This window comes from Mastomys coucha, unplaced genomic scaffold, assembly GCF_008632895.1.
Source record: "Mastomys coucha isolate ucsf_1 unplaced genomic scaffold, UCSF_Mcou_1 pScaffold13, whole genome shotgun sequence".
NCBI classification, from domain to species: domain Eukaryota; kingdom Metazoa; phylum Chordata; class Mammalia; order Rodentia; family Muridae; genus Mastomys; species Mastomys coucha.
The window spans coordinates 70,871,422-70,878,569 of NW_022196895.1; positions in this window are offsets into that span (position 1 = coordinate 70,871,422).

Genomic DNA, 7,148 nt, shown 5'->3' on the forward strand with positions numbered 1-7,148 from the left:
TTTTGAGACAAGGTTTTTCTGTGCAGCTCTGGTTGTCCTGGAATTTGTTCTGTAGACCAGGCTTGCCTGGAACTCACAGAGATCTGCCTGCCTCTGCCTCCCTAGTGCTGGGATTAAAGGTGTGTGTCACCACTGCCCTGCTAACCTTATTTTTATATATACATATATACATATATGTATATATAAAATATATGCATATTTTATATATGTATATATAAAATATATACACATATGTGTACATATATAAAATATATACATATATGTACACATATAAAATATATACATATATATGTACACATATATATGTGTGTGTACATATTTTACACATATTTTATATATGTGTATTTTATATACATATTTTATATATACATATATATATATGTATATATAAAAATAAGGTTAGCAGGGCAGTGGTGACACACACCTTTAATCCCAGCACTAGGGAGGCAGAGGCAGGCGGATTTTTGAGTTTGAGGCCAGCCTGGTCTACAGAGTGAGTTCCAGGACAGCCAGGGCTACCCAGAGATACCTTGTCTCGAAAAAAATAACAACAACAAAACAAAACAAAATGCAAAAAGGGTTGGAGATGTAACCCAGTGACAAAGTGTTTGCTTAACCTGAAGCCCTGGGTCCAGCCCACAGCACTGTGCATCCCCCTGAGTGTAGCAGAGGATGGCCTTGAACTTCTGGTCCTCCTGTCAATACCTCTCAGGTGCTCTGGTTATAGGTGTGTACTTTTGGACCTGCATGTCCAGCCCCTCACCCCAGATATTCCTTTTGTTCTTTTGAAATAGGGTCTTATCACTTAACTCTGATTGGCTTGGAATTCATGTTACCAGTTGCCTCTCAAGTGCTTCCATTACAGGCATGGAACCTCCGTTCTTAAAATAGATGTTTGTATTGAATACACAGGATTGTTTTTATGATACAGCATGGGTGTGTATGTGGGTGTGGGGGGGTGTGTTTCTTTGAGTGGTGGGAGGTAGGAAGACTGCTGTTTTGAAACAAGGTCTCTCTGCAGTTCTGGCTGCCCTAGAGCTCACTTCCATCAGCTGGCGTCTGAGCACTACCATCAGGGCCCAGAACATTTGCTGCTTCTGCAAAAGGCCTAAGATTGGTTCCCAGCACCCACATGGAGTCTCACACCCATCAGTAAGTCCAGTTCCAGTGGCTCTGATGCCCCTTTGGCACCAGGGATGCATGTGGTATACATACATGCAGGCAAAACACTCTTTGGTTTTTCGAGACAGGGTTTCTCTGTGTAGCCCTCAATGTTCTGGAACTCACTCTATAGACCAGGCTGGCCTCGAACTCAGAAATCCACCTGCCTCTGTCTCCCAAGTGCTGGGATTAAAGGTGTGCGCCACCAATGCCCGGCCAGGCTAAACACTCCTACACATAAATCTGAAAAAAGAAAAACCCACACCATTTATCATTTACATCATGTACCATCAATTTATCTTCCCTACTTATCACCATCTGTCATCTGTTATTGGTCTTTGCACCTTAGCTTTCATCTAGATACTCAGCAGTCGTCTAGTATCTATCTACTATACTTAGGAACCCAGTGTGGCTCTGAGTTACATGGTCTCCACCTGTCAGTGCCCATCTGCTAAACTGATTCCAAATTCAATCTAGTTTTTAGTTCTGAAATATAAGGAGTTTAGGGGTGTTGGTCCATGCCTGGAATCTCAGCACTTGGAATCTTCCGGCAGCAGCATGCCTAAGAGAGAGTTCAAGATCATCCTGGTTTAGAGTGGAACCCTGTCTTAAACAAAACTAAAGAAGAGCCGCTCAGCATATAAGCCAGGTGGTGTGAGAAAGGCAGTATGTACAGAGATGGTACATACTTCATGAAAGAAGAGGGTGGGCCCAAAAATATGAATGACATTTCATCAAGAAAATGCACATTAGAACCACAGTGAGAACCTACCAGAGCCGGGCAGTGGTGGCGCATGCCTTTCATCCCAGCACTTGGGAGGCAGAGGCAGGCAGATTTCTGAGTTCGAGGCCAGCCTGGTCTACAGAGTGAGTTCCAGGACAGCCAGGTCTACACAGAGAAACCCTGTCTGGGAGGGAAAAAAAATGAGAGAGAGAACCTACCAGAACAATTGAAAATTTAAAATCAAGTGTTGTGAGGGTGTGAGATTTTTTGTTTGGTTGGTTTGGTTAGTTCTTTTTAACATATGGAGGGGCTGGAGAGATGGCTCAGCAGTTAAGAGCACTGACTGCTCTTCTGAAAGTCCTGAGTTCAAATCAGCAACCACATGGTGGCTCACAACCATCCGTAATGAGATCTGACGCCCTCTTCTGGTGTGTCTGAAGACAGCTACAGTGTACTTACATATAATAAATCTTTAAAAAAAAAAACATATGGAGGTTTTGCCTGAATGTATGTGTGCATACAATTGCATGCCTGGGGCCTGAGGAGGCCCGGAAAGGGCATCAGATCCCCGGAACTGAAGTTACAGCACCTGTGGGCCACATGTGGGTGTTTGAAATTGAACCCCAGTACTCTTCGAGAGCACTCAGAGCTCCTAACTGCTGCAGACCTCCAAAGTCCAGATTTATAGGGTACCTAGTGGGTATCAGCTGGACCCAGGTGGCCCTAATTGGCTGAACATGAGCATGCAAAGAGGCCCAATCAGGAAAGGGTGGTCAGATCTGGTGGAGGAGTGGGGAGGAGCAGAGGGCCCATCAAAAGTAGCTGGAGGGTCAATCAAGCTTGTTAAAATGTTTCAGTTCAGGTGGTCGCTGTGGCTGCTAGTGGTATCCTGCTTCCTTGAATAGGTTCTTCTTTTCTTTGCTAGCTTTAGTTGCTGTGTAACTCCTACTGCATCTATGTCCGTTAATAATAATCCCTCCCTCCCTTCTCTGCAGAGCCTCCCTTGTCCGGGTGCTTTGTGAGGTCCTCCCAGGGCTTCTGATGCAGGTGACCTTGGCCTAGCTCCTTTGGGTTGTTAGCTGTCGGTCACAGGCTGGTGGTGTCTTTACGTCAGCATTTCTTCCTGTGACATTTTATTGGTTCTTGGAAAGGCAGTTTCAGTGACCTTGTTGAATACCTAGTAACTCTGGGGTAAGGTGTCCTCCAGGAAGCCAGGACCAACTGCACCACACACAGAAAGTACAAAAACGATGGGACAATACAGATAAGTCCTAAGTCCAGCAGTTCATGCTGCTAGCTTCCAGGAAATTAGTTTTTGCCTAATGAGACTTGCAGCATCATTAAATAATTACATCCCGTAAAAACGTGACTGGAGAGATGTCTCAGCACTGAAGGGCACTGGCTACTCTTCCAGAGACCTAGGTTCAAGTCCTAGCATCTATGTGGTGGCTCATAATCATCTGTAACTCCAGTTCCAAGGGGACCCCATACCTTTTTCTGGTTTTTGGTACCAGACATGCAAGTGGTATGCAGACATACATGTAGGCAAAACACCTATACACAAAATAAAAATAAAGTTAAACATTAAAGCATGCTTGAGAGCCAGAAAGCTGGCCCTGCTGCCCCTTACCGGCTGTAGCGCTGAGGAGAATGGGCCCTGCACCTTGCCTGGGCAGTACAGTAGAGTTGGCCCTGTTTGCTGGGTTTATGGGTGAGCTCGCCATGGTGGTGTGAGTGTGGAGAGCTGGCAAGCTGACCAGCTTAGCTGTCGGCCGGATCCAGACCCAGGGTTTTGAGTGAGCCTACCCCAACATCTCCCCAGTTGGTGAACTGCAGATCCAAAGCTGCAGGATCTCCATGACACAGGGCAACAACAGACTAACTAAGACTTTAGATATTCAGTGAGGATTCCCGGTGAAGCAGGATTGATTGTGTAGCAGAGGCTTGATAGTGTAGCAGAAATCAGAGTCTTGAACCAGATCAATGACTCACTGCAATGAGCATTTGCAAGTAAAGAAGTGTGGACTAAAGGGTGTACTGTAAGACACACCGGGGCACACTGCAGCTTCCACAATGAGATTTTTTTTTTCTTTTGGGAAGGTTGCAAGGGTGGAGGGCAGGTACAAACAGATGGGAAGATGAGTGGAATTGGGGTGCAAGATATGAAATTCACAAAGAATCAAAAACAGTTAAATAGAATAAGCATGATCTAATGTGGTTGAAATAGATTTTCACTTTTATTAGCTCAAGGTCACAAATAAATAAATCTGATCACTCCATACCACGAGCAGTTCTATTTCTTCAAATCTTACTAAGCAGCTTATCTGTATTCAGTGTTAGAGGTCCACCCTGTCATCTCTGGAAGGCATCCACCCTAAATACCATCACCCTAGGATTTAAGTTCTAATAGGTAAGTTTTGGAGGGATACATACCTTGGAACCATAACATGCCTATTCTGAAATGTTCTCACAACGATTATATGAATCAATACAGCTGGACATTTTTTTAAAGATTTATTTATTTATTTAATGTATGTGAGTACACTGTTGCTGTCCGCAGACACACCAGAAGAGGGCATCAGATCCCATTACAGATGGTTGTGAGCCACCATGTGGTTGGTTGCTGGGAATTGAACTCAGGACCTCTGGAAGAGCAGTCAATGCTCTTAACCACTGAGCCATCTTTCTAGCCCCACAGCTGGATATTTTGAAGTGATGTCCAAACAGGGCCGTGGTGGCACACGCCTTTAATCCCAGCATTTGGGAGGCACAGGCAGGCAGATTTCTGAGTTCAAGGCCAGCCTAGTCTATAGAGTGAGTTCCAGGACAGCCAGAGTTTTACAGAGAAACCCTGTCTTGAAAAACAAAAACAAAAACAAAACAAAACAAAACAAACAAAAAACCAAAAACCTAAAGTGGTGTCCAGCTTCATTGTTGAGGTTTTTTTTTTTTTTTTTGGTTTTTCAAGACAGGGTTTCTCTGTATAGCCTTGGCTGCCCTGGAACTCACTCTGTAGACCAGGCTGGCCTCGAACTCAGAAATCCGCTGGGCGTTGGTGGCACACGCCTTTAATCCCAGTGTTTGGGAGGCAGAGGCAGGCGTATTTCTGAGTTGAGTTTGTTTTTGTTCTGCTTTTGCAGGCTTCAGGATTGCACCCAGAGCACTGCGCAGTCACATAAGCAAGCTAGGGTTATAGATGTGCTCCACCGGACACAGCTGCCGCCGCCTCTGAGCGTTCCTAGCTTCCTCTAAGTTGTCAGAATATTGTGACACAGCAATAGGGAAGAAAAGGACAGCTGGGTGTTACTGGCACAATAAAAACTCAGGATGCGTTCATTTCTGAGGAAGTAATATGAATGCAAGGCACAGGAGAAGCAGCAAAACGCCTTTGCTTTTTGGGCTTGTGGTTGGTTTTTGTTTCCTTTTGTGGAGACGGGGGTCTGAAGTAGCCTAAACTGGCTTTGTAGCTAGCTAGCTGAGAATTTGAATTTTGAACTCCCAATTCTTCCTCCAAGTCCCAAATGCTGGCCTTACAATTGTTTGCCACCAACCACAGTTGGCTTTGAACTCTCAATGCTGCTACCTCTTCCTCCAAAAGAAAACATTTATTAACATTAGCGGATATTACAAGAAAATTACTTTGATCGTATTTAAGAATAGACCATCAATCTGAAGCAAATACGGACAGAACCAGAGGACAGTTCAATGTCCTGCAATAAGAGCTTAGAGGCACTAGCCCCCATCATCCAGGTGCTGGGGATGCAGCTCAGGGGTGCAGCGTTTGCCCAGCCTGTACTGAATTTGGTCTCCAGCACCACAAACCAACAAAGCCCCTCATCTGCCATGGACAGAACAACTAGATAGGACATGGGAGACTTGAGCTCCACAGTGAGCTGTCTGTAACAGACACAAAAGCATGGAGTTTTCTTCAAATGCATGCTCTCTCCAGGACCGACATACAGGACTGAACTCACAAATTAAACCTCAAGAAATTAAAAAAGCATGACAGCAGTCATACAAAACACACTCTCTGACCAAAACAGGGTCGTTAGACATTATGACAGGCAAAAGCAAAACACTCCCCAAAGCCATCATGCCTGCATGGTGTCAGCGAGGTAAACGCAGCACACATTCCCCTGAGTTCAAAGCCAAGGTGATTTGGTGACTTTGGGAATGTTTCCTGAAATGCTGCTGTGGTATTCAGTATTGCTTTTGGAATAGCTTTGTGTTGGTTCCAATGAGTTTCGCTTTAATACCAGAGGGGATGTCCCTTTATATCTGCAGATGCAAAGTCCGCTCTGAAGATGCTGGTGAATCTGCAAATTTCAACTAGTTAATTTTCAAAATCAATTTGTTCAAAAGCCACTCCTCTGGGGCTATGCCAGCTGTTCTTTTCCTTCATGGTAATTGAGCACTTTGTGTGTATGTGTGTGTGTGTGTGTGTGTGTGTGTGTGTGTGTGTGTGTGTGTGTAAAGCCTGCAGCTCCACTAGTCCTTAAGTGGCACAAGGTCAGGACTAAGTCTAGAGCACAATGCAAACAATTCTTGATTGTTTATTATCTGTGTCTATTTGGCTTAGAATCACCTAGAAGATTGAGACATGCCCCTGTGTGTGTCTGTTCAGGTGTTTCTGGAGAGGATTAACTGAATCTGGGCTTACCTGGAGAAGATTAACTGAAGACTTGGTTTGAATGTGAGTGGCACCATTCCAAAGGTCAAAGGACATAGCTTTTCTTTCTCTCTCTCTCTCTCTCTGTCTTTTTTTTTTTTTTTTTTTTTTTTTTTTTTTTGATTTTTCGAGACAGGATTTCTCTGTGAAGTCCTGGCTGTCCTAGAACTCACTCTGTAGACTAGGCTGGCCTTGAACTCAGAAAGCTGTCTGCCTCTGTATCCTGCATGCTGGGATTAAAGGTACGAAGCACCACCGCCTGGCTGCACACACAGTTGACATCCCCTCTCTTTGCATCCTGGCTGGATAAGGAAACAGATAGGAGCCACCATATCCTTATCCTCCTCTCACCCCCTTTTACCTTTGTATCCCCCTCTCCTTCTCTCTCTCTCTCCCTCTCCTCCTCCCTCCCCACCCCCCCTCTCTGATCTTTGTGTTTGAGGGTATGGTGTGTGAGCATGTGTTTGTGTGTGTGATTTCAGGTTAGTGCATGGCGTCGTGTATAGAGGTCAGAGGACAACCTTGGATGTTTTTGCCTTCCAGTTTGTTCCAGACCAGGTCTCTTGTTTACTATTGTGTGTTGTATGTTAGCTA